Genomic DNA, 27,816 nt, shown 5'->3' with positions numbered 1-27,816 from the left:
AAGGGGAAAAGAAAAGGGAGGGTTGATCAAAGGGAAGGAAAATTGATGCAGGTGGTGTTTAGAAACAAAACACTGGTGAGGATGGACAATTTGAAAGACAAGAGAGAGGAAAGTATAAATAGAAGAAAAATAAGATTATTTAGTAATTGTTAGTAATCATAACTGTGAATGTGAATGACATGAACTCTCACATAAAATAGAAGTATAGTAGAATGGAAGTATAGGATTAGGTTCCTGAGAGACTCTAGTTTCAACATTTACTTTAGTCCTTTCCAGAGAAATTTGTGTACATATTGGTGAATTTAGAACTCAAAAATTAAAAAAAAATTAAAAATGAATGCTAAAATTTTTACATGTAATTGGGAAGAAAGAAGTTGTGTTGCCCAACTGGAACAGCTCAGTTAGGTCCTCAGCAGGGCAGCTCAAACTACTCATAGGTTGTTGTTTGTCCTTAGTTCTTATTTATTTGTTTGTCTGTTTTTAGTTTTACACATTCACTTTTATGTAATATTGAGTTTTCAATTTCCCTCCTTCCTCCTATCCCCCCTCCCCAAGACAGTATGCAATCTGATATAGGTCATAAATGTGCAATCATATTAAAAATATTTCTACATTAGTCATATTGTGAAAGAAAAATCAGAACAAAAGGGAAAAACCATGAGAAAGAAAAAAACAATAAAAAAAGAAAAAATAGCATGCTTCAATCTGCATTCAGACTCCATATTTCTTTCTCTAGATGTGGATAGCATTTTCCATCATCAGTCTGTTGAAATTGTCTTTGAACCCTCCATTGCTGAGAAGGGCTAAGTCTATCAAACTTCGTCATCACACAATGCTGCTATTACTATGTACAGTGATCTCCTGGTTCTGCTCACTTCACTCAGTATCAGTTGATGTAAGTCTTTCCAGGTTTTTCTGAAATATGCCCACTCCCCATTTCTTATGGGACAATGGTATTCCATTATATTCATATGCCACAACATGTTGTGTCATTCCTCAATTGATAGGCATCCCCTCAGTTTCCATTTCTTTGCTACCACAAAAGGATCTACTATAAAATTTTTGTTCATATCAGTCCTTTTTCCTTTTTTTGTGATCTCTTTGGGATGCAGACCTAGAAGCAGTATTGCTGGGTCAAAGGATATGCAGTTTTATAGCCCTTTGGGCAGAGTTGCAAATTGCTCTCCAGAATTGTTGGATCAGTTCACAAAGCCAAGAACAATGCATTAGTGTTCCAATTTTCCCTTATCTCCAGCATTTAACATTTTCATGTTTTGTCATTAACCAATCTGATAGGTGTGATGTGGTACCTCAGAAATGTTTCAGTTTGCATTTCCCTAAACACTAGTGATTTAGAGCATTTTATATGTCTATAATAGCTTTAATTTCTTCATCTGAAAATTGCCTGCTCATATCCTTTGACCACGTATCAATTGGGGAATAACTTGTATTCTAATAAATTAGACTCAGTTCTTCATACATTTTAGAAATTAGGCCTTTATAAGAGACATTAGTTGTAAAAATTGCTTCCCAACTTTCTACTTCCCTTCTAAACTTGGTTGCATTGACTTCTTTTTGTGTAAAAACTTTCTAATTTGATGTAATCAAAATTATCCACTTTGCATTTCATAGTGTTCTTTGTCTCTTGTTTGGTCATAAATCCTTCCCTTCTTCATAGATCTGACAGACAAACTATTCCTTGCTCTCCTAATTTGCTTATAGTATCACCTTCTATGTCTAAATCATGCACCCATTTTGACCTTACCTCGATATAAGATGTAAAATGTTGATCTGTGCCTAGTTTCTGCCTTACTATTTTCCAGTGTTCCCAGCAGTTTTTGTCAGATAGTGAGTTCTTCTCCCAGAAGCTGGAGTTTTGTCCTTAGTTCTTGAAGAGGATCATGACATTAGTAAGGTGATGGCATGACTAGCTAGTGAATTGTTTTGAAATGAGGGAGGTTTGTGCAAAGTAACCAGCTTGACTTTCTCCTCCAGAGCCATTTAGCAGACAAAATTTCATGAGAATAGAAAGGAATATACCTTTTTCTTATCAGTACATGCCACCTCCACAAAAATTGACCATGCAGTAGGACACAAAACCCTCACAATCAAATGCAGAAAGGCAGAAATAATAAATACAACCTTTTCAGATAATGAAGCAATAAAAATTGCATGTAATAAAGGGCCATCAAAATATAGAATAAAAATTAATATTTAAACTAATCTAATTCTAAAGAATTAGTGGGTCACACAGCAATTCAGAGAAACAATCAATAATTTCACCAAACAGAATGATGGTAATGAGACAATATGTCAAAATTAATTGGATGCAGCCAAATCAGTACTTAAGGGAGTTATTATATCTCTAAATGCTTACATGAAAAAATAGAGAAAACCAAAACAGATAAATAATTTGGGCATGCAATTTAAAAATCTAGAAAAAGAACACGTTAAAAATATCCAATTAAATAACAAATTAGAAATTCTGAAAATCAAAGGAAAGATTAATAAAATTGAAGGTAAGAAAACTGTTGAACTAACAAATAAAACCAAGATCTGATTTTATTTAAAAAAAAAACAATAAAACAGATAAACCTTTAGTTAATTTGATTTTTTTTAAAAAGAAGAAAACCGAATTAGCAGTATCAAAAATGAAAAGGGTGAGTTCACCATAAATGAAGAAGAAATGAAATCAATAGTTAGGAGCCATTTTGCCCAATTGTTTGCTACTAAATCTGAAAATCTAAGAGAAATGGATGAATATTTACCAAAAAATATCAATAGCACAGATTAACAGAAGAGGAAATAAAATATTTAAATAACCTGATTTTAGAAAAATAAATTGAACAAGCCACTAATGAACTCCCTTGGAAAAAAATCTCCAGGGCAAGATGGATTTACAAGTGAATTGTACTAAACATTTAAAGAAGAATCAGTTACAACACTATATAAACTTTTTTGGAAAAGTAGGTGAAGAAGAAATCCTACCAAATGACAGAAATATGGTAATGCCTAAGCCAGGAAGAGCTAAAACAGAGAAAAAAATTATAGATCAATTTCCCTAATGAGTATGAATACAAAAATTTTAAATCCAAAAGATTATAGCATTTTGTCATGGGAATAATACACTGTGACGAGGTGGGATTTATATAAGGAATGCAGGAATGGTTCAATATTTTTCACCATAATTAGCCATTAAAATAACAAAACTAGTAGAAATTATCCAATTATCTCAGTAGATGCAGAAAAAATTCTTGACAAAATACAGCACCCGTTCCAATTACAAATACTAGAGAGCATAGGAAAAGATGGAATTTTCCTTAAAATGATAAGCAGTATCCATCTAAATTTATCAACGTGTTATATATAATGGAGATTATATATAATGAGCATTCCTGATAAGATCGGAGATGAAACAAGGATGCCTATTATCACCACTAGTATTCAATATAGTACTAGAAATGTTAGGTTTAATAATAAGAAAAAAAATAAATCAAAAGAGTTAGATAGGCAATGAGAAAACAAAACTATCACTCTTTGCAGTTGATACAATGGTATACTTAGAGAATCAACTAAAAAAAAATTCCTTGAAACAATCAACAATTTTAACAAAGTTGCAAGATATAAAATAAAGCCATATAAATTATCGATATTTCTATATATTACTAACAAAGCCCAGAAGCAAGTAGTCTAATGAATGTGACCACGTGTAGTGCAGTTGAATAAGTATAACATATAGAGAAAGTAAATGGAAAGTAAACTTGGGAGGAAGAACATTACTGGGTGAGGAGCCCTGGAAAAGGTCTTCTGTAGAAGGCAGCATTTGAACTGAATCATGAAGGAAGCTAGGGATTATAAAAGGCAGAGGAAAATAAGAAGAATGTTCTAGACAAAGGGGAAAATCATTGCAAAGGCATAAGGACTGTAGAGTTCATAACAAAAATAATTATGATTATAGCTAATATGTATATAGGGCTTATTGTGTACCAGGTACTGTGCTAAGGGCTTTACAATAATTATGTCATTTGATTCTCTTAATAGCCCTTGAGGTAGGTGTCATTATTATCCCCACATTGAAGATGGGGAAACTGAGGCAAACAAAGTTTATTGACTTGCCTCAGGGTCATTTAGCTAGTAAAAATCAAGGTCATATTTGAGACAAGTCTTTCCTGATACCAGACCTAGCACTCCATCCATTTTGATACCTAAGGCAAGTATTATGAAGGAAGATTAGAAGAAAAATTTTATTTCCATGCAACGTCAATGATACTTTATTTTATACCAGAGTACATGTTTTCCCTTGACTTTGTTTATACGATGACTGAAAAGTGTTTGATAACTTAAAGAAAACTAATTCAATGACTGACAAATTACTAAAATAATTTGACTGATTTGGGGGGGGGGGGTTTGTTTATCATTTTTTAAGGTAGTTTTAGGTTCTTGTGCTTCTTTTTCTACTGATGATTGATTAGAAATGATTTGTAGAATATCCAACCAATGATGTTAGCTAACCTCAAATGGATTTATAAATAAATTGATTAATTTTGAGTATTTGATGTTCAGCCTTGAGTAGTATCCCATTCAATTGTCCTATTGTCTACAGGTAATTTACCAAAATAGGATTATTACCTATATGATTTTCATGTAGTCAAACCCAGTCCATTTAGCATTTCCTACCTCAGAGAATGTTTTTATTGTCTTGTGTATATTTGTCCCAAAGAATTGCCCAAACAGGCCCAAAACATAGAGTTGCATTTGAAGGTAAAATGGAGATATGGAAATTATCTGATTTATTTTGTAGATATAGCAAACCAAAATACTGCATAGGGTTCCCACTGTTGTAATTTAATTTGTCCTATTTTTCTCCTCTCCATTGGTTTCCCTTCTTTTCAAAATCTAAAAAGAAATATAAGAATAGCTTATGTGGTTTCATTAGTTTTAATTTTCTTAGCCTCTTCTCACTTGGAAAGGGATTTTAGCCACAATTGTGTTTTCATCTCATTGGCAGGTGGTTTTGCACAATAATATAAAATAACCAATATAGCAATGTACACTGCATGGCAAACATGTGTGTGTTTTATAAATGAGGCGAATATTTGGCAACTATAAATCTGGCCAATTTCATTGAAACACTGTTTCAAATAAATTGGGTTTATTTAAAAATGCACAAATGACAGCTTCTCATTAAAAAATATTGGTGTTTGGCTCCATCGTATTACATATTCAGCAACTGTAAAAAGGATATTGAATTTAGAATGGCAGAGGAATACAAACAAATGTGGTAAACAACCTTTAGTATCTTTTTCTTCAGTTTTTTCCCCCAGTAAATTAGACCATTCATTAGAAAATCAGATTTTAGATATGCAAATACAGAACACAAACCTGGGAAATATTTGGCCCATTGAAACTCAGTAGTAGGAAGAAGTAACAGGAAAGAGAGCCAAGAGGGAACTATTAGATTGGGGGAACCCATTTATGAATATAACCAAGAAGCCATCTGGAGAATATAGGTTGTATATAGTATAGTAGAAAGAGAAATAAAAAGTGAAGTCTGGTCATTCATACCAATGGCAGAAAGCTAAAGACAGTGGTCCAAAAACAACAGGATATTGTTACTTTGAATTCTGGGATAAACTCCCTTCTAAGGGATTTAAAAATATTGACTTCAAGATTATATTCAGATAGCTTTAGGAAGATAAATTGTAATCAAAGTAAAAGATAGTTGGCAACAAAGTATAAGTAAAGTTAAGGATTAATGAGGAAAGTACCAAATTGTACCTGTCGCTATATTTTCAAAGATTACTCTATTAAATTGCTTGCCTTTATTGACTGATATTTTTCAGGTCTTTTCATGGTAATATATGATTTCAGTGATTAAAAAAAAGAGAAATGGTTCTTTGGAAATTTCCTCCATTTGACTTAACCTTCGAAGGTAGGTTTCTAGATAAAGTTTTAGAGGTGCTCAACTTAGAATGCCTTTCTCTATTCCAACCACAGGTGGTCTGTTGAGCCAAATTGAACTCATATTGAGCATTAAGGATTATGGCACTCACTTTTATTAAAATCCAGAACATAAGAAACAGGTAGACAAGAATTTCAACATAATTTTTACTACAAACTCCCACTCAATTCAAGACATTTCTAAATAATACTTCATCCCTTCTGCTCTATGTTTCTCTAACAGTTTCCATCTGTGACTGATCAGAGTAATACGAGCTCGGAATGCTTTACCACAGGTGCTTATTATAAATTTGCACATCCTGTATTTCCTTTGAATTGTTTCAATTCTGCTTTGCTGATAAAGCATAGCATCTTCTCTGATGTGGGCATGCCATGCTGAGTGGTCTTGTGCCAGAGTCTTCCATGTCATATAATAAATTACAAAGTTCTTGAGAGAGACCTTGAGAGTATCTTTGTATCGCTTTTACCTGCCCTGTATGAGTTCTTCAAAGAATAGTCTTTTTGTTAAGCATATGTTTTACATTAGAACAATATGGTGAGCCTGTCAGAGTTGCACTCTCTGAAGCATAGTTTGAATACTTGGCACTTTAGTTCAAGTAAAGACCTCAGTGTGTGTCACCTTATCCTGCCAGGTGATCTTCAGAATCTTCCTAAGACAATTCAAATGGAAGTGATGCAGTTTCTTAGCGTGAGGCTAATAGACTGTCCATGTTTCACAGGCATACAACAATGAAGTCATCACAACAGCTCTGTGGATCTTGACTTTGGTAGTCAGTCTAATACCTCTTCTCTCCCATACTCTCCTTTGGAGCCTTCCAAACACTGAGCTAGCTCTGGTAACCTCATTACCTCAACCTCATTATCAATGTGGACATCCCTGGAAAGTATACTACCAAGGTCAGTGACCTTATCCACAGCATTCAAAACTTCTCCATTTTCCGTAACCAATGGTTCCATGTATGGATAGTGTGATGGTGACTGATGGAGCCTGTGTTTTCTTGGTGTTAATTGTCAGGTCAAAATTAGCAAGCAGTAGAGAATCAATCCATACTTTGTTGCATTTCAGCTTCCCAAGCTGCACTGAGTGCACAATCATCTGCAAACAGAAAATGATGCACCAACACTTCCTCCACGTTGGTCTTGGTCTGTAGCCTTTTCAAATTGAAAAGTTTACCATCAGTGCAGTAGCTGACTTTGATGCCATATTCATCCTCACTGAAAGCATTTGACAACATGACTGAAAACATCATGCTAAAAAGCATGGGAGCAAGCACACAACCTTGTTCCACTCCACTGGTGACAAGGGAAGACACAAGAGCATTGTCCACTATCCAGAACCCAGGCAAGCATGCCATCATGAAATTGACATACAATACTGATGAATTTGTGTCAAATTTGGTTGCCTAGAGAGGTAGATAGACAGACAGACAGACAGACAGACAGATAGAGAAAGATAGATAGATAGATAGATATAGATAGATAGATAGATAGATAGATAGACAGAGAGAAATAGAAATAGAAATAGATAACAAACTTTTTCCTTAAGGGAACTTTATCCTACCTAAAAGACATAAGTTTTATCAAAAAAAGATTTAAAATAGCATTTTAAAACAACTTTAACATGACTTCTTTATAAAGAATGGGTAATGGAAGAGCTGAAAAGTGTAACAGAAACAACCCCTCATGTTGTTTCCTGTAAGTACCCAGAAATATGCATTGTGTCTGCATTTTGGTCTGTCATTCCATTCACTCCGACCCCATGTCCCATATAACCCAAAGTTCAGCAAATTCAGCCTCCTCTCACCCCTATTACATAGATTATGAGGCATGAGATGGATAAATGAGGCTTCATGGAGTTGTGAGAGTTTTAAGGAAAAAAAAAAGTATGAAGAGGAAAAATTTGAAAATTACTGATCTGGAAAAAAAAATTATCTTATGATTCCTACAGATTATGATCTCATTTATATGCCAGAAGTGTTGTCACATCATCTTCTTTAACTATTGGAAAATATGAACTTTCTATAGGCATGGAGGGTAGCATTCAGACTTTAAATCATATCTGAACTACATGTGCCAAACCCCTGCAGAATGTAGGGAGTGTAATCTCATATTCAAAGTATTTTATATTCCAAATAAAAGAAGACATTTCTAAAATGTAAATTGCTGACATTTGCCAATATATTTCCAAAATGCCATTGTAGCCAGAGGGAATTTGTCTATAAATGTTGTAGAAAAACTCAAATCATGAATTTCTTACTTTAAGTAACTCCAAGATAAAATTCTTTTCTAGTTGTTAAACCTAGAAATTCGATGTGTCCTGTGAACAAACAACAAGAAAAAATATTCCCTTGATTATAAAAGTCCAATGTTAAATGTGGAAAGGGGGATTTAGGCTATTTCATTTGGAATTACTCATTATAATCTTTCAAATTTAATATGATCATGTCAGATCATATTATAGAATTCAAGGGGAAGAGTTGGGTGGTACAGTGGATATTATAGGCAGGAATGAATGACCTTATCTAACCTTAGATATTTACTAGCTGTGTGACCTTGGGCAAACCTTTTAACTTCTGTTTGCCTCAGTTATTTCAATTTTAAAATGGGAATAATAATAGTGCTTACCTCTTAGCCTTGTTGTGAGGATCAAATGAAATGAGATTTGTTAGAATAGACCCTGACACACAGTAATTTCTTAATAAGTCTTCTTTTTTTCTGAGTGAATAGTGCTGTTCATGTCTTATTAGCCATGTGACATTTAGCAACTCATTTCCAGTTTTGATTCTGCAAAATGAGAATACTTGTACAACCTGTGTTAGTGTATCATCCCAGAACCTAGCACAGCAAATGAGTAATGAATAAATGGTGAGTCCAGCTATGTGATCTTGGGCAATTGAATTAAGCCTCTCTAGACTTCAGTTGGCTTATCTTTCAAATTAGTGAGTTGTATTAAATGATTTTAAAGAGCTCTTCCTAGTTTAGCATCCATGATTCTATAAGTCCATTGAGGATAGAGATTAAATGGCATATCCTACTATAATTTCCAGTTGAGCACTTTGCACATATTGGTAGCTTGATATACATCTCTGGATTAAATTTGATTTGTCAGCCAGTCAGGCAACAAGATTACATTAACATATCTCTGGGGGCTCAATTTAAATTATGCTTCGATCATATATTCATTGATTGCTTTTCATCTATTAATTTGTTTGATGCACACAATAATCCCATAAGGTAGATCAGATAGATAATTTTGATACCCACTTCACTGATGAAAAATATTGAAGCACAGATATAAAGGAAATGTGATCTCAAATATGTGGGCATTAATTTGTACCTCACTCAGTCTTTTCATGAAACTAAAAAAAACATAATAGCTTGGATGTATATAACGCTTTAAGGTTTACAAAATGTTTTACAAAGATTATCTCATTTGATCCCCACAATAACCCTCAAAGACAGTTTCTATTATTTCCACTTTACAGATGAAAAAATTGAAGCAGACATCAATCTTATGATTTGTCTAGGGTCATTAGGGTCACTTAAATATCTGAGACTAGATTTGAAATCAAGTCTTTTTGATTCCAATTCAAGGGCTCTATCCATTGACCTCTATCCATTGCCTCCAGATATCATACTTACTTCGCGAGTGCTGTACTTACACTAGTAGGGGATATACCAATCAGGTAAGATCTCCTTATATATTGAAGGGTAGAATTATAACCCAAATTAGCAACTGTTAAAAATTGGCTATGAGTTTTAATCATGAGGGCTGGGACTTGGATTTTCTTGCTAGCTCATCACTTTTTATAGGCAGCTCTGTTTAGTCTCAATAGAACATGATACCCCTGGTCACCACCCCCAACCGGTTTCTATCTTCCTTTTGCATATCATCTTCCTCCATTAGATTGTAAGCTCCTTGAGGACAGGACAGTCTTTATTTTTCTTATTTGTAATCTCAGAGATTAGTACAGTGTCTGGCACATAGAAGGTACTTAATAAACATTTATTAAATGGTAATTTATTGTATATACTTTTGAGTATGAATAATCTTTATGTGTACATGTTTAAAATAGATGTATACACATTTTGTGTGTGTGTGTGTGTGTATGTGTGTGTGTGTGTGTGTGTGTGTGTGTGTGTATTCTAGAGGGTATGGACATATCCTACAAAACCTCCTTCATGATGAGTCTCCTTGATTAAGCATGAACTGGTTAATTTTTTTTCAAATATTTAATTTTTCTAATTACATGTAAAATAATTTAACATCTTTTTTTTTAATTTTGAGTTCCAAATTTTCTCCTTCTTACTCTCCCTTTACCCCTCATTGAGAAGGCAAGAAACTTGATATAGCTTATACATGTGCAGACATGCAAAACATATTTCCATATTAGCTATGTTGCAAAAGAAAACAGAATAAAAAAAGGAAAAACATACTTTAAAAAAGTATGTTTCAGTTTGCATTCAGACTCCATTGGTTCTTTCTCTGGAGGCGGATAGCATTTTTCATCATGAGTCCTTCAGAATTATCTTAGATCACAGAATTACTGAAAATACCTTAAGTTATTTACAATTGATTATCAAAAAATAATGTTGTTACTATGTATCATATTCTCTTCATTCTGCTCAATTTACTCTGCATCAGTTCATGTAAGTCTTTCCAGGATTTTCTGAATCCATCTTGCAGCAAAAGCCTCCCAAGGTCACTGTTTTGTTTTGTTTTTTTCCATTCAATGACTTGTCGCTCTCAGAGACTTCTGACTTTTCTCATCACATCTGGTTTATCTCTTCTGGATCAAGGGGAGTGGACCCAAAGGAGATCACACGACTGCAATTCCACTCAACCCATTTTGAACTTGAAACCATTAATTCCCATATCAGCTGGCCAAGAAGTGTCAGTAAACAAATATCTATTAAGCACGTCTTATGCACCAGATAAGTTTTCTCTGTTTCTCTCTGACCCCAGATTCTCATAGTTTTTTCAACTCTTTCAGTGGGGTTTACTTAGGTCATAAAGCTATGGTCTTGAAACAGAACATATATATTTAATTCTTCTTAAACAATACACAAGTAGAAATGAATGTAAGGTAAGCAGTGTGCATTCTGAACTAAATAATAAAATCCTTAATATTCCTTTTGAAGCATTGTTTATTGTTGCTGTTGTGTTTATCTTTAGTTTTCAAAGATGACCAGGACATCAAGGTGATGACGTGACTTGCAGGTGACTTTGATTTGAGTGAGGGAGGGTTGAGCAAGGTTACCAGCCTTACTTTCTCCTCCACAGTCAACTGGGTCCAGTGGCCAAATAGTCATCAGGACAATTAGCAATGGTCCAGGATGTAAAGGCAGACCCTGGCTATTTTTGATTAAGGTCTTATCAGATTCCCACTTTGAGTAAGATACACCCAAATGAGTATTCAATGAATTGGCCTCTTGTGAGGGCAAGCAAAGTAGGATCTTTTGCTGTTTTTATTTATACCAAGAAGTATAAAGCCTCTGAATAATGTAATTAAGAAGGATCTTTCCCATCCTTTGTTGGGCCTGGGAAGATTTCTAAGAAGGTCCACCCACACCTTTTGTTAATGAGGCAGTAGTTTTCGAGGGATGTGATGCCCTCTGATTCTAAAAAGTGTATAAAGACTCTGAGGTGCAGTTTTAGTTTGGGGCTAAGTTTTTGGGAAAAAAAATTGTGTGCCAGATGGGACTCTGGGAAGCTGATAAGCAGCTCCCTAACTATGAAAACCCACACGTCAGTGCTTCCCTCTCTGGTAACTATGATCAGACAGTTGAACCTGTCTGTTGATTTGTGATATGTGCACTGATTATAGTCAGATAAAGGAAGCCATGTTGGTTGATCTTTGATTACTCTGTGTTTTCTCTGAAGTTCAGGGTGCTGACTTCCCTGAACTAGGTGAATGACATATGTGCTTCATTAAATTGATTGCTAACCCCTCAAACGTTGCCTTTTCTTTTAAAGAAGCAGATCAAAGAACCTGGGGTAGCAGGTCCCCCTGTGTATGTTGGGGTGCTTACTTCAAGTAGTTACTCAACAGATGGCCCTTTAATCAAAAAAAAAAAATCAAACTGGGAGGGGAAGGCCCTTAGGGTTCTTAGTAAGAGAGAAACAATTACTATTTAGCATTTATACTCACTCTGTGCTAGAAGGGCAGAGACCTGTTGTTCAATCTATGAACTCCAGATGAAAGGAAAGAGTTGGAATTACTTCAGAAGTATAGGGAAAAAAGACATTTACACATAAGGAGTGAAGAGCCCTTCTGAGGAGATAATAAGAAATAGAAGAGTGAAAAAGAGTGAAAGGTTGATTGAAAAGATGACTATAGAAGCAAGAAAGAAATTTAGGTTTGATGATGTAATCAGAGTTTGAGTAGTGTTTCATGGAACAATAGTATCTCCGAGTTAAAAAGAAATGCAGAGATCAAAATAAGTCCAACCTTTACCTGAGCAGGAATCCCCACCATAATGTCTGATAGATGAATATTCAGGTTCTATATCAATATCTCCTAGAAGGGGATCACCACTAAATGCAAAAGGAGATTAGTTTTTCCTTAAACTGATTTCAGATATATCTTTCTGGAACTTTCATCTTTGCCCTTAATTAAACTTTCAATAACCAGGTTAGTCAAGTCTATTCCTTCCCAATAACATTTCAGAAACTTTAAAAAAAAAACAATATCTCCTTAAGTTTTCTCATCTCTTTGTTATATATCCACAGGGTCTATAGTCTGCTCTTTTATGGAATGGGTTCCAGTTCCCTCAGTATCAGTTTTAGTTTCTCTCAGTCTATTCCACTTTAAAAATATCCCTCCTAAAATCTGACATCTCGAAATAAGCACAATAATCAATATGGAATCTGATGTGGAAAGATAATGGTAAGACTACACTATCCCTCATTCTGTACCTTAGACTAATTTAAGAGATTTCATTAGTTCTTTTGTTGTCCATGTTATACTATTGCCTCATTTTGAGCTTTTAGATCACTAAAACTTCCAAAGTATTTTCACACAAACTATGGTCTGACTCTGCCTGTTACATTCTGTACTTATGTAGGTGATTTTTTGAACCAAAGTGTAGGATGCTATATATTTTTTCCTTATTGAATTTCATCTTATTTGATTTGACTCATTTTTCTAAGCTGTCAAAACCTTTTGGATTCTGACTCAGTCATTCTCACAGCTTTTTGTTATTGAACATTTGATAAGCATGGCATATGTGACTTCAATAAAGACATTAATAAAATGTTGTATAACATGGGGACAAGGGAATATTCTGAGGGCATTCTGCCTATGGAGCAATCTAGACCATAATTTTCCATCTTGTCCTCAAGGACAGTATAAAATTCTTTGGATGCCACACTGAAACAAAGAAATATTATGCACATATAGAGAGTTAGCCAGATCTAGCAGTCTAGCTGGTCCAGACCTGTGATTTCATTGATGCAAGAAACTGTGTGCAAGAAAACTGACTCTGCTATATTGCCTATTCACAACTGTCCTGACTCTTGGTCTTAGAGAGTTGCCTGGAGGATGGAGAAGGTAAATGACTTTCCCACAGTTATGTAGTCAGTATGTTAGAAAACAAGATTGAACTTGTCTTCCATACTCCAATATTGATTTTCTATCAACTAAACTATAAGGTGTTACTTCTCATTAGGTAAGTAACCATATCAAAAAAGGAAATGAAACTCATCAGGCATAAATATTCTTTGATGAAACCATGCCAGCTTACTTTATAAGTATAAAATAGACAACATATAAGATGGTAATTCTTTGGTTTTTCTGAAAACATCTGAATGTATTAGGGTATTCTGAGGTCAATATGAGTCAAAGATGTGACACAATGACCTCTAAAAAAAATTAGCATGACCTTAGGCTACATGAACACATAATGTCTATGACAAAAATCATATTCATCCTGGACTGGGTGATGTATATCTAGAGTATTCTATTCTATTTTGTGCATCGCCTCATTGGAAAGAGCTTGAACATCTAAAGAAGGATGGCCAGGATTATTTAAAAAAATATAAAAACTTTGAAGTCATGATATGTTAAAGTTAGTTGTAGGAACTAGAATAAGTGAAAAATAAGAGGGATCACAAAATGTAAGTATGAACTGATAACTGGAGAGTGCCTCAGAGATCATCTAGTCCAGAAGTATCCAACACCTGGTTTGAGGGTTTGCAACCTACAAACACTAAGTACAGTCTGAAACAGATTGGAATATAATTGTAAAATATTTAACAAAATAAAAAATATACTGAAAATAGATAATGTTAATATATGATTTTCCAAAACTTACAGGGGTTTTTTATATAAATTTGATTATACCATTGGTATAATCTACTCCTTTGCTTTAAAGTAGCCCAGGTAGATTAAATGACTTCCCCAAGGTCACACAATCTAGAAATGACAGGGCCAAGACTGGAACTCAAGTATATTGAATCTCAAGTCTCCATTTTCCTGTGCATTATAATTGTCTTGAAGTAAGTATCTGAAGGGCTATCATGTTAGAGAAATATTAAGCTTGTTCTACTTGCCCCTAAGGGACAAAAGTAGAAGCAAAGGATAGAAGATAGAAGAAAGCAATTTATTATATTTTGAGTCCATCAATAAATATTTATTAATCACCTGTCCTGTGCCTGACTTTCTAACAATGAATGCTATACAAAAGTTGTATGAGCTTCCCTTGGAGGCAGTGGGTTCCCACACAATGGAGGTCTTCAAACAGTAACTGAAACAGAATTTGCCATGTGTTTCTTAGAGGGAATCTCTCCTTCAGGATAGATTCTGATGTTCTTGCTAAGTAATATTTTGTGATTCTGATAACTTCTTTCCTACTCCTTAGCTCCCAGGGTTCAATGGATCATCATATTTTTTCTAAACCTAAATTATGTTCTTCCATCCCAAACATATTGCACCAAGTTAGGATTATTCTCTATCTCTTCACATTCTCTATTTTGTCATCAGAGTACTTATGTTTTTTCAAGGAGCACAGCATTCTGCATAAGAATCTGTAGAGTCAAGAAGAGTTTCTCTAGTCCTTTCAATTTGTACACTAATAAGGACACACTGTTTTGTGCATTCAATTCAATGACTTGGCGCTGGCAGAAACAAACTGTACTCATACTTTGTCATGCCAGTTTGAGCCCCAGTTCTCAGTCATTTCTGGTAGTAACTCTTATGGTTAGTTTACATGAGTAACTGCCATGAAACTTCCTGTTAACTATGTTAGAAGGTCAGTGGCTGCTAAAAAGGGGATCCTCTGAGAGGTTTTATTTATTAAAAGATTCAGTTATTCTTATGGTAGGATTCTGACTTGAGTATGCTGCTTTCCTCTGATTGATAATTATCAGATTGCTGCCAAATTCTGTTGCAAACAGGAAACTTCCCTTAACTGTTTGCTTTCTGGTACATTTATCTGTGAGATCATTAGTAGAAATTTATCCTGCAAAACTTGCCACTTCTGGCCTTAGTATCTCTGTTTCTCTTTCTTTTGTTAGTGTTTCACACAAAGAAATGGCAAGATTCTTCATCAAATAAACCAGAAAGCCTAGAGGAACTGTAAATTGGTAATTGAGAAAAATCTACCCAGTAGGTAGCCTGCTGAAGAAATTTTTGATCGTATTAGTGTGAAAAATTCCAGTCAAGATTGTCTAAATGACTCATTAGCTTCGAGGATTTCCTTCAGACCCAGGGCCCAGCACCATTTTTGTTGTCTTGCTGCAAGCAAAGGATGTACTGACGTTTTTTGTTGTTTTTTTTTAATTCTCCTGTTCATTTCTTCAGTAACTAAAGCATACATAACCAAACAATTTAAAAACAGTCATTGGGATTCCAGGGCAGTTTCTTTTCAAATGGGTAGGCAGAAAATATCTTCTCCTTAGAACACTAAAATGTTGGTCTTCTGGACTATAAGGGCATGTCTATTAGAATAGGGAGTTTTGTGTGTGTTTTCCCTCCAGGAAACGTAAGCTTAACTTTGTTAAAAACAAAAACCAAAAAAACAAGCAAACAAACAAAACATCTTATTCATGTGCATGCTACAAAAAAGAAAGTCTTTAGATATGAAAAACTTCAAGTCTCTCCCCTCAACCCCATCCTGACTTCCTCCATTCCACTTTGGTTAAACTACTACGACTAATTTTTTTCTGAATCTGCTGTGATGTTTTGTAGCTTAAACAACCCATTGATAAATTGATCACAGAGTGAGAGCAAAGACATAGACACTCATCACAGACACCATTAAAATTCTCATGGATGAACCAGTAGGGAGTCGATATGATAAAGGTCAAGGAGAAAGACAGTCAAACACCCTCCATATCATTATGTGAAAATGTGATGATTTTTATGGGATGTTAATGCCTAGCACCACAGATGTAGATTTAGAATGAGGAGCACCTAGGATTTAATTCCTGCCTCAGACACTAGTTATGAAACAATGGGCAAAGCACTTAACCTCTCTGAGTTCACTATGGTTTTTTTCTTTTTTAAAAGAGAGATGATAACATATACATGACAAGCCATATCACTGACATAATGTATTAAAATGACTTTTCGGAAGCATCTGTCTTAATGACTATTAGTTTTCATTTTTTCTATTGTTATTCATCTTCTTATTTTTACAAAAGCTCTGGGACTATTTGCTAGCACGTTATTCTTTAATGTTTAGTATTCTGACAACTACTGTGTAGGAAGATAAAAATATTAAAAATTGTAATAATGGTCATCATCGTCATCATCATCATCAACAACTCATTCTGCTGTTGTCCAATGGAGTTCAAATAGCCATGGTTCTGGGAAAAATTGATGTTTCCTTAGTGTTTTTTTTTTTAAGCTGGGTATTGAGATTGATGATTGAAATGATCAGAAACTATGCCCAAATTACCACATAGTTTGAATGATTGTCACTTCTCTGTGACCCTATTTTCCCATTCAGCCCATACAGTAAAACTGTTGTAATGGTTGTCTAAGAATATAATCACCTCTTTACTATTTCTCTTCTCTGTGACCTCTTGCTCCATTCTCTGTCATCTGATTTCTTTTTCATCATTTTTCAAGTGAGGTAACATGTAAAGCACTTTCCAAAATTTAATGGACTATGTAAATGCTAGTTATTGTTAATATCATTGTTGCTGTTATTACTTTTTATCTTCCTGTAAGTGCCATCTCGCCGAAAAACCTGAAATTCCATTAACCCTTCACTGTGGCCCACCTGCTGTGCACTCTGAGGACATAGGCTGAAGTGAGATAAATGATTTCCCCAAACAATTTAGAGCCTCATCTATCAGTTCCCACTCACTCATTTCCTGGCCTCCCTTGGCTTCATTTCTAATTTTTGCCTTGCTCAAAATCATAAAGTCCTGGTATAGTGGAGTCTGCATCCAAATTACCAATCAGATGGAAAAGTGTCAAACTGAAAGTTAAGACCTCTTCTGAAAACAGTTTTTGATAAGAAGGTTTCTCCATTTTTAGAAGTTGTGCCAAATTTTGTAACACTTTAAGACATCCTTTAAAGAAGAGAATTGTCTCCTTGCTCCATAGGTTTAAAATCAAAATTAAATATATCAGTAAGAGCTTTACTATAATTCTTCAACTAAGTGACTTAGTTTAAAGCATTTTTCAATAAATGAAGTCATTTTCCTAAAAATTTAACCTATGGATTTGAGGATTACTATTTTGAATATTATAAAACATTATTTAAAATATCTATTCTTTAGATAGAAATATAGTAAATATAAACTAAAATTATGGCTCCCACACTCATGTTTGCAGGTTCATTGAAGCTACTTCAACCCTCTCATTTTATAAATAATTAAACTGAGGCTCAGAAAAGTAAGTGGTTTGGTAACAGTCGCATAAGTAGTAGCTATGGATCTATGATTCCTACATCAGATCTGGAACACTTTCTATCACTATTGAACAATAATAACAACAAATTTTATTAAGCATTTTCAAGTTTACAAAAAGCTTTATGTCTTAATTTCTCACTTGATCCACATAACCATCCTTTAAAGTAAGCATTCACATATATTACTATAGTATGAATTTTATAAATGTAGAAGTTGAGGTTTGGAAATATTAAATGACTTGTCTGGGGTCATTTATTCATTCAGCAGTCATTTATTAAGTGTCTATTTTGTGCCTAGATCTGTGCTAGGAACTGGGGATACAAGAGAAAAAAGAATCAGTCTTTGCTCTTCAAAAACGTAATACTATGGAGAGAAATAAGGTATATACAGAAAAGTAAATTCAGCATATATACAAAATAGATGATAAAAGCTAATATTTATAGAGAAATTTAAGATTTAGAAAGCAGGTGTCACCATTTTTTTAAATTATTAATTGATTTATTTTAAGTTTTCCACATTCATTTCCACAAAATATGGAGTTCCAAATTTTCTACCCATCTTTCCCCTCGCTCCACCCCATAAGGTCTTGCATTCTGATTACCCCTTCCCTCAATATGCCCTCCCTTCTATCATATGCCTCCCTTCCCTTACCCTATCTTCTTTTTTGTCCTGTAGGACAAGCTACATGTCTATATCCCATTACGTGTATTTCTTGTTCCTCAGTTGTATGCCAAAACAATACTCAACATTTGTTCCTAAAACTTTGAGTTTCAACTTCTCTTCCTTCCTCCATCCCCCCACCTCATCCCCACTGAGAAGGAAAACAATTCAATATAGGCTATATATGTGTAGTTTTACAAATGACTTCCATAATAGTCATATTGTGTAAGGCTAATTATATTTCCCTTCATCCTATCCTGCCCCCTTGTTTCTTCTATACTCTCTTTTGACCTTGTTCCTCCCCAAGAGTGTTTACTTTTAATTACTCCCTCCTCCCATTTGCCCTCCCTTCCATCATCCCCTCCATCCTGCTTATCCCCTTCTCCCCTACTTTCCTGTTTTGTAAGATAGGTTCAAACCAAATTAAGTGTGCATATTACTCCTTCCTTGAGCCAAATGTGATAAGAGTAAGATTCACGTTTTTCCCTCTCACCTACCCCCTTTTCCCTCCATTGAAAAGGCTTTTTCTTGCCTCTTTTATGAGAGATAATTTGCCCCGTTCCATTTCTACCTTTCTCCTCCCAATATATTCCTCTCTTACCCCTTAATATTATTTTTTTAGATATGATCGCTTCCTATTCAACTCACCCTGTGCTAACTCTCTCTCTCTATATATATATAAAAGTGTGTGTGTGTGTGTGTGTGTGTGTGTGTGTGTGTGTGTGTGTGTGTAACTAGCCGGATACTGGGAAAAGTTTCAAGAGTTACAAATATTATCTTTTCATGTAGGAATGTAAACAGTTCAACTTTAGTAAGTCCCTTATAATTTCTCTTTCCTGTTTACCTTTTCATGCTTCTCTTGATTCTTGTGTTTGAAAGTCATATTTTCTTTTCAGCTCTGGTCTTTTCATCAAGAATGCTTGAAAGTTCTCTATTTCATCGAAAGACCACATTTCTTCCCTGAAGTATTATATTCACTTTTGCTGCGTAGGTGATTCTTAGTTTTAATCCTAGTTCCTTTGACTTCTGGAATATCATATTCCATGCCCTTTGATGCCTTAATGTAAAAGATGCTAGATCTTGTGTTATCTTCGTTGTACTTCCATGATACTCGAATTGTTTCTTTTTAGCTGCTTGCAATATATTCTCCTTGGCCTGGAAACTCTGGAATTTGGCTACAATGTTCCTAGAAGTTTCTCTTTTTGAATCTCTTTCAGGAGGTGATTGGTATATTCTTTCAATATTTATTTTGCCCTCTGGTTCAAGAATATCAGGGCAGTTTTCCTTGATAATTCCATGAAATGTGATGTCTAGGCTCTTTTTTTTTGATCATGGCTTTCAGGCAATCCCATAATTTTTAAATTATCTCTCCTGGATCTATTTTCCAGGTACGTTGTTTTTCCAGTGAGGTATTTCACATTATCTTCCATTTTTTTTCATTCTTTTGGTTTTGTTTTTTGATTTCTTAGTTTCTCATAAAGTCATTAGCTTCCATCTGTTTCATTCTAATTTTGAAAGAACTATTTTCTTCAGTGAGCTTTTGAACTTCCTTTTCCATTTGGCTAATTCTACTTTTTAAAGCATTCTTCTGCTCATTGGCTTTTTGAATCTTTTTTGGTAACTGAGTTAGTCTATTTTTAAAGGTGTTATTTTCTTCAGCATTTCTTGGATCTCCTTTAGCAAGCTGTTGACTCACTTTTCATGATTTTCTTGCATCTCATTTCACTTCTCAATTTTTCCTTCACCTCTCTTGCTTGATTTACAAAATCCTTTTTGAGCTCTTCCATGGCCTGCAACCACTGAATATTTATTTTGGATGTTTGGGGTACGGAAGCCTTGAATTTTATGTCTTTCCCTGGTGGTAAGCATTGCTCTTTGTCATCCAACAGTCTGGAAGAAGGTATCTGTTCACCAAGAAAGTAACCTTCTATAGTCATTTTTTTCCCCTTTTTGGGGCATTTTTCCAACCAGTTTCTTGACTTTTGCATTCTTTGTCAAGAGTAGGGTATACTTTGGGGAATTGTGAGATCTCAGTTCCTTGAAGTTGGCACAATCAGGACAGCACACTGGGATCTGGGAGCAACCAGATACTTTTGTGCCCAGAATCTGCAAGTACTAGAATTTCCTCTGCACAACAGCCTCACCTGGTGGAATTAGATTCCACCAGGCCAGTACTCAGGGCTGATGTTCAGATCAGCTGCTCAATTCCCCCAGGGGCTTTAAGATGAGGCCTCCAACAATGAATGTTGGCTGCCACCTGTTGTGGGAGCTGCAGCTGCCCCCTGAGGCCTCTGCCACCACTACTCTGGGGCAGAGCTATGGGGGGGGGGGGGCTGCTCCCTTCTTGATCAGCTGAAAAAACCCTCTCACTTACCTTTGGTGCCTGTGGGTTGAGTCATCTGCCAATTGCTGCTGCTGCTGCTGCCCTGGGGATTCCACCCTCAAGGCCTACTCTGGTCCTGGTCCTCCCTGTGCTGCTGCATGGTCAATGCTGGGCTGGGCTCTGCTCCATGTCTGGTGTGACACACCTTTCCTGTCAGCCTTCCAGGTCACCTTGGACTGGAAATTTCCTGTACTCCGTCGTTCTGTGGCTTCTGCTGTGCTAGAATTTGTTGATAGTCATTCTTTACAGATATTTTATGGGCTGTGGGGGAAGAGCTAGAGTATATGCATCTTTCTACTCTGCCAACTTTGCTCTGCCTCCCACAGCAGGTGCCATTATTACCCCCATTTTGCAGATGAAGAAAGTATTGCAGACAGTCACATAGGAGGTAAGCATAAATGACAATACCTGACCTCAGGTCTTCTTGCCTCTGGGTTCAGGGCTCTATTCACTGCTGCTGATGCAAAGTAATTTCCAGTAGTAGTGATGGGAGTTCTCTTTCAACTCAGAAAAAAAACTCTTTGCAAAAGAAAACACAACAAAGCAAAACAACAAAAAGGAATTGTATCTAACACCACACACAGACACTCCTCTAAATTTTTAAAAGTTAGATCCCATGAGATTTAGAAATCTAGTAATGCTTGACATGTTGGCTGATGTTGCCTAATCTTATTATATTTAATCAAGTTGTATTAACTCTTGTTTATTATAAACTTGCTTAGTGCCATAGAAACCCATATTTCCTTGTGTCATTTAAAGGAGTTTTATGTTAAGGGTATGCACTGATATTCAGTCAATTTTCCAAATGTTGACTTATGTGCTAAATTTAATTCAGAAAACATGAGATGAATAGCCATAATGGACATAGAGATCAGCCCCCTCATTTTCCACCTGAGGACACTAAGCCCCAGAAAGATTAAATGACTTTCCAGAAGTCAAGCAGGAAATTACCAAAAAGAGTTCAGATTGTAAACCATGTCGTCCATCTCCAAATCAAATCTTCTTTCTACATCAGTGGTTGCAAATTCAAATAGAAATGGAGGCCACTATAGGGGGGCCATAAGGATCCCACATAGTGACTTGGAAATTTCTAACTTAGAAAACAACATATTTGTACCTCTCCTCTTATTTTGTTAACTATTTCCCAATGACATTTTCATCTAGTTCAGGCTGTCACTCAGGAGTATTACAGGTTGTAGGATGTGCATTGGATACCACTATTCTACATTATACTGTAATTCCTTATAAAAATATAGTTTTCTAAAGGATATTAGTTACTATGAGTACTGTAATTCTTTATAAAAATATAGTTTTCTAAAGGATATTAGTTACTATGAGTAGATTTCACGGAGATAATCTAAAATAATCCCTCTAGTGTGGAAACTGAGGACCAAATTGTTAGTGGAACTTGCCTAAAACTTTCATTCCTTCTCTATAACTTCTCTTTTGTCACTTCAGTTCTGGGTATGTTTCTCATCATTTTTTAAATCACTTTGTATTATCTCTTATAAGAAGTTATAGTTGGATTTCTTTTGTTTATAGATTGGTTTATATGGTTGATGATGTCCTTTCTGATTTTGAAATTGTGTGTGATACTCTGGTTCTGTGCTTATCATATTTCAGGGGCCTGGCATATAATAGTTGCTTGATTCACTGACTGTTTAGAAAGTATCCCAATAAAACCCTTTTTACATATTAACAATATGTGGTACTCATTACCCTAAGCCCACTATTGAAAGATGAATTTTTCCTGATCTAAAATAAAGAAGAAGATTGATAATTGATCTCAGACAAAAATAATAAAACTGTATAGAAATATATTTGGAATGAGCAGATATCATTTCACCAAGCAAATATGGGAAAATTCATGATGGATATTCAATTTTAGATCACCACTAAAAGAAATTACAAAAAGATTATCCTTAAGGATATCATATTTATTGATCAATTTTAGGTAAATCTGTGTCACACACACATCACAGTCAGCTGTCCAGAATTGGCACCAACCAAATACCCAGCAAATCATGTCCTGTTGGCAAGGATGCTAAAACAGAAGCTCTTTATCTTTCATAAACTGACAGATGATAAATCTCCATGATACAATTACAGATCTGAACATGGTCTTTAGGATTCAAAAAATAAATATTGTTGGTACTGAGTCATTATTATAAACAAAAGTATTGTTCCCAATCTACCAGACATAACATGGGTTCATTAAAAAAAAGTTTAAGAACATATCTTAATAGGTGTTGCTATCCAAGTATTTGTAATCTACACGTATAGAAATGACAAGCCTTCAATGTATAGAGACATAGCAAAAGAAATAAAAATAAAGTAGAACAAGATTAAGGCATGTTTCAGTCAGGCAACATATGAGTTTCCAGCCTGATACTTTAATTCAGTTACAAGAAACAGTTGTTTTATTCACCTGTTCAATGACGTACAGACCATTAAGTGCAAAAGAATGACAAAATAACAACTTGTCCTAGGACTGTTTCTAACTAGAATTCATAGGAAAAAGTGGAGTGAACATATTATGCATAACAAGATCATCAAAGTTTAGGACTGGGGGAGAGGGGGAAGCATTTTTAGGTTGTTTAGTTCAATGCTCTCATTTTACAGGGGGAAAAAGAAAATTAAGGTCTAGAAATTTAAAATGATTTGCCCAAAGTCAGACAGGAAATTGGTTGACAGTCTGGATCTGAATTGTTTCTATGAGCTCCAAATTCAGTATTCTTTCCACTGAACCACACTGTGTCCAAGATGATCATTTTATAAGTCTTTCTATAAAAAATATTTCAGAGATAAGGATGAACCACACAAAAATCATATATTTTGAGATGATTTTCTAAATAAAGTCTACCAGTGATTGTGTGAATAAACGAAGCACCTGGATTCTTTACAGATTGTTGAAATAACAAAAGTCCTTAATGATAGGAGCACCTTTTTTTCAGGTACAGACTGATTTCCTCTCAAGTAGAAAAAAGTTCAAAGAATCCATAGTGACATGTAAAACAGAATATGCAGTTGAAGACTTTGTTGATGTTATGTTTAGTCATTTTTCAATTATGCCCAACTCATTGTGACCCTTTGGGGGATTTTCTTTGCAAAGACATTGGAGTGGTTTACCATTTCCTTCTAGAGCTCATTTTACAGACTATAAAACTGAGGCAAACAGGGTTAATTAATTTGCCCAGGGTCACAGGGCTAATAAGCATCTGAGGCTGAATTTGAATTCAGAAAACTGAATCTTCCTGACTCCAGATCTGTGCCACCCAACTGCCCAGTTGAAAACTAAGCTTGTTAAATTCAATATATAAGAACTTTTTTCCACAATGAAGTCAATTTTATTTAAAATTGTTAGTTTATAATTATTAATTTATAATTAATTTTTCATATTTATAATTAATTTCTAAAAATAACAGGGTGCCATGAAAAAATGTAATGTCAAATGAACTTTATTCTATTTTAATGGTGATTTTGGTTGTTAAATCAAGAGAGAGAAAAATATAAATAAATAGTTGATGTTTACAAAGTTCTTTGAAGTTTTCAAAGCACCTTATCATATATTATTCCTCTTGATCCTCACAATAACCTTGTAAGATAGTTCCTATAGTATGGTCTTCATTTTTCAGATTTGAAATTATAGTTTCTGAGTTGGCAAGTGACTTAGCCATGATCAGAGAGCTAATAGGAGTTATAGATAGATTGGAATCCAGGTCATCCTGATTCAGCATCCTCCTCTCTATAGCACAAAGTGAGGTTTAGCTGTGTCTATGACACCAAGAACATAATTTGTCAGCTACACTAAGGATTTTACGTATGATAGGTTTTGTAGAATTCTGTGGCCATTGTCTAGATCATATGGGACGTAGCACTACAACATATAGGTATGTGTGCATATTATGTGAATATGCACATGTATGTACTTATATACATGCGTGTATATATGAACCTATACTTCAATGTTTATGTTTACATCATATACTGCCATAAACATAGTTATATTTTTCTATGTGGCATAATGGAAAGGATGCTGAAAATGAAATCAAGACAGTCTAGATTCAAGTTTACTTCTGACTCTTATTAACTCTATGACTGTAGACAAGTCATTGACCTCCTCTGAACCACAGCTAAAATCTGAAAATTAAAGAAAATGCTTGTAAGACTTAATTTACAAAGTTGGAACACACACTAATACACTTGTGTGTAAGTATATCTATCTATGTGTACACATGTATACATGCACACGTGTGCATGTACATGTACATATGTATGCATTGTGTATGTAAATTTCAGAAAATTGAGGTGACTGACCCTTTTTTTCCACTTACAGGCATCACACTGCAAACATGAGGGAAGGAAAATATGATAGATTATTTGATTCCCACTCCCTGATGTTATTTGTCTTTCATAAGCAGAACCACTTAACCTGCATCTGTAAGTTCCTCACAGACACTGACTCTGAGTCCAGTCATTGCCTTAGAGATGGGGATTACAAAAATCCCTAGATGGAACGTTCATCAACTCAGGATACAGCCCATCTTGCATCTGAACTCAACTACAGTATCCTAGCAAATGGATTTTTGCCTCATTTTTCCTTGAATAAACCCATGATTTATACTCTATTTCCCCAATAACCAGATTCCTGCTTAATTCTTCCATAGTTAAGTCTTTGTTTGCTACTTTGGTCTCCCTAGAGACTGTTTCTTTTTTCTGCCCCTGAGTTTTTCATAATTCCTTTTATTAGATTCTGGGCAATTAACATCAGACATTCACTGAATACACACTGGTTGGACATCTGTTGATTCTTGGCCCATCACTGTTTAGCCAGACACCAGAGATCTTTGACCTTAGACTCAGTTTGTAACTGGCTAACCATACATCATGTCTATCTTGTCACTATCTGATATCTCTTATGTCATAGAATGATGACTAACTCAATTTAATACAAATTTATTAAAAATTCCTGGTAATGCAAGACAAAAACATAATAATCTCTATCCTTAAGAAGTTATGGGAAGTGGCAGTGAGGTATATGATTTCTATATAGATAAGTAAATAGAACAATAATTTTAGGGTAGAAAAAGAAAGTACTAACAGCTAGGAATGATCTAGCTCATCCTCCTGTATGAGGTGACATCTAAAAAGAACCTTGCAGAGGTCTAGAGATTCCAAGAAGTATAGATGAGGAATCATGGGGACAGCTTTTACAAGGGCTCACAGGCAGGAGCTACAATGGAATGTACAGAGTAGTATGAGAAGGTCAGTATGTCTGGGATGTATAGTATATGTGCAACATGCAACTTATCTTCTGGTTTCAGGCTCCCTTTATGCTTGTCCCTTCAGTAAAATCCTGATCTTGATCTTCCCCATATGAGTCAATATCTGATCTGCCAACTCTGGAGGTTTGCCTATTTTCCTGATCTCAATCTTTACTAGTTTGATCCACTTTGATACCTACCTATCCTTTTTCCAGCAGAAAATGAAGCAGTTCATGGGTGAGATGAACATATGCATTATTTTGTTCACTCTAATTACCTCCAGAGTATTATAGGCAACCTTCACAGAAATCTTTACTGTTGACTTCTTCATGACAATGTCTGACTTTTCACTGATCCTTGGACACCTCAATCCTCATGCCTGTCTCAGTTCTATTGGTCAATTTACCTAGGTTACTCCTGTATAAAATTGTTTTGTAGGGGAGAGGGGCCTTAAACATTATGGGCTTTGTTCCTTGTCCTCCTTCCTCTTTGGGAAAGGCCTCCCTGAAAGGGCTACTGATGATGTCCCACAAGACTTGAACACTTTCACATAAAGGGAGGAGAAGGATAACTCTGATTAACAAGTTCTATCACCCCCTATGATTTGATATAACATAAAAATCATTTACAGCAGGGGTCCTTAACATGGTATCTGCTATTTTTAATACTTTTATAACTATTTCAATGTAATTGGCTTATTTTGATAGTTCCTATATATTTTATTTTGCACATTATAAAATATTATTCTAAGAAGATATCCATTAGATTTACCAGAATTCCCAAGGGATCTATGTCTTTAAAGAGGTTAAGAATACCTAATTTGGAAAAATAATATTCATGGATTCCCTATTCTTCTTCCCCATCGCAGTCCAAGGTTGATAGGTGGGAATGGCACAAGGTGAGACATATCATTTTATTTCTCTCATTATATCAGCATTCAGGAATGATCAACAGTATCTTTGCATCAACCCATATTTTTAAAGCAAATGTAATTCATTGAATCAGCAATTCTCTAGTTGTGCCTAAAAGTTTGGAAGGTGTAGAGGGAACTAAGAGATAATCAATCAATACTTACTGGGAATAGAAAGACCAAAAAATGAAAGAGTTTCTTTCTTCAAGCCGGTTACTTTCTATCAGGAAAACAAAATATTCATCCAGTTGTACAAAATATATGCAAAGTAAATACATGATAAATTGAGGAGAAGAAAAACACCAGTAGCTTGGGTGAGGGGTCAGGAAAAGGCTCTTCAGTTCAGCTCTGATGGAAGCTAATCATTCTAAGAGGCAAAGGTGAGGAGGGAGCACATTCCAGATATTGAACAAGAAGAGAGGAGATGGTAGGTTGAGGGGGACGGAGAATAAAATTGGTTCAGCCTATATGGATTAATGATGAAAGTGTTCAAATGCATGGCCGGACAGGCGGTGGAATCACATATCAAACCCCGTAAGACAGCTGAATAAAAATGAATCAGCAAAATGTTCCATTTTAAACCAGGCTCTCATTGTTAAGTCCTAAATATTATGGCTCAATGGAATAATATCTGTAATCGAAGCCTAGACTTTAGCATTATTCCAGAACTATAATTTACTTGGGCAGAATTTGAGTGAATTTGAGTCAATGCTGCTGAGTTGCAAAGATCATTTTCTCCAACTTCATTTCCATGCTCTTATTTATCATAAAG

The sequence above is a fragment of the Notamacropus eugenii genome, chromosome 3 (assembly GCF_028372415.1).
Source record: "Notamacropus eugenii isolate mMacEug1 chromosome 3, mMacEug1.pri_v2, whole genome shotgun sequence".
Taxonomy (NCBI): Eukaryota; Metazoa; Chordata; class Mammalia; order Diprotodontia; family Macropodidae; genus Notamacropus; species Notamacropus eugenii.
This window is presented reverse-complemented; position numbering follows the sequence as displayed.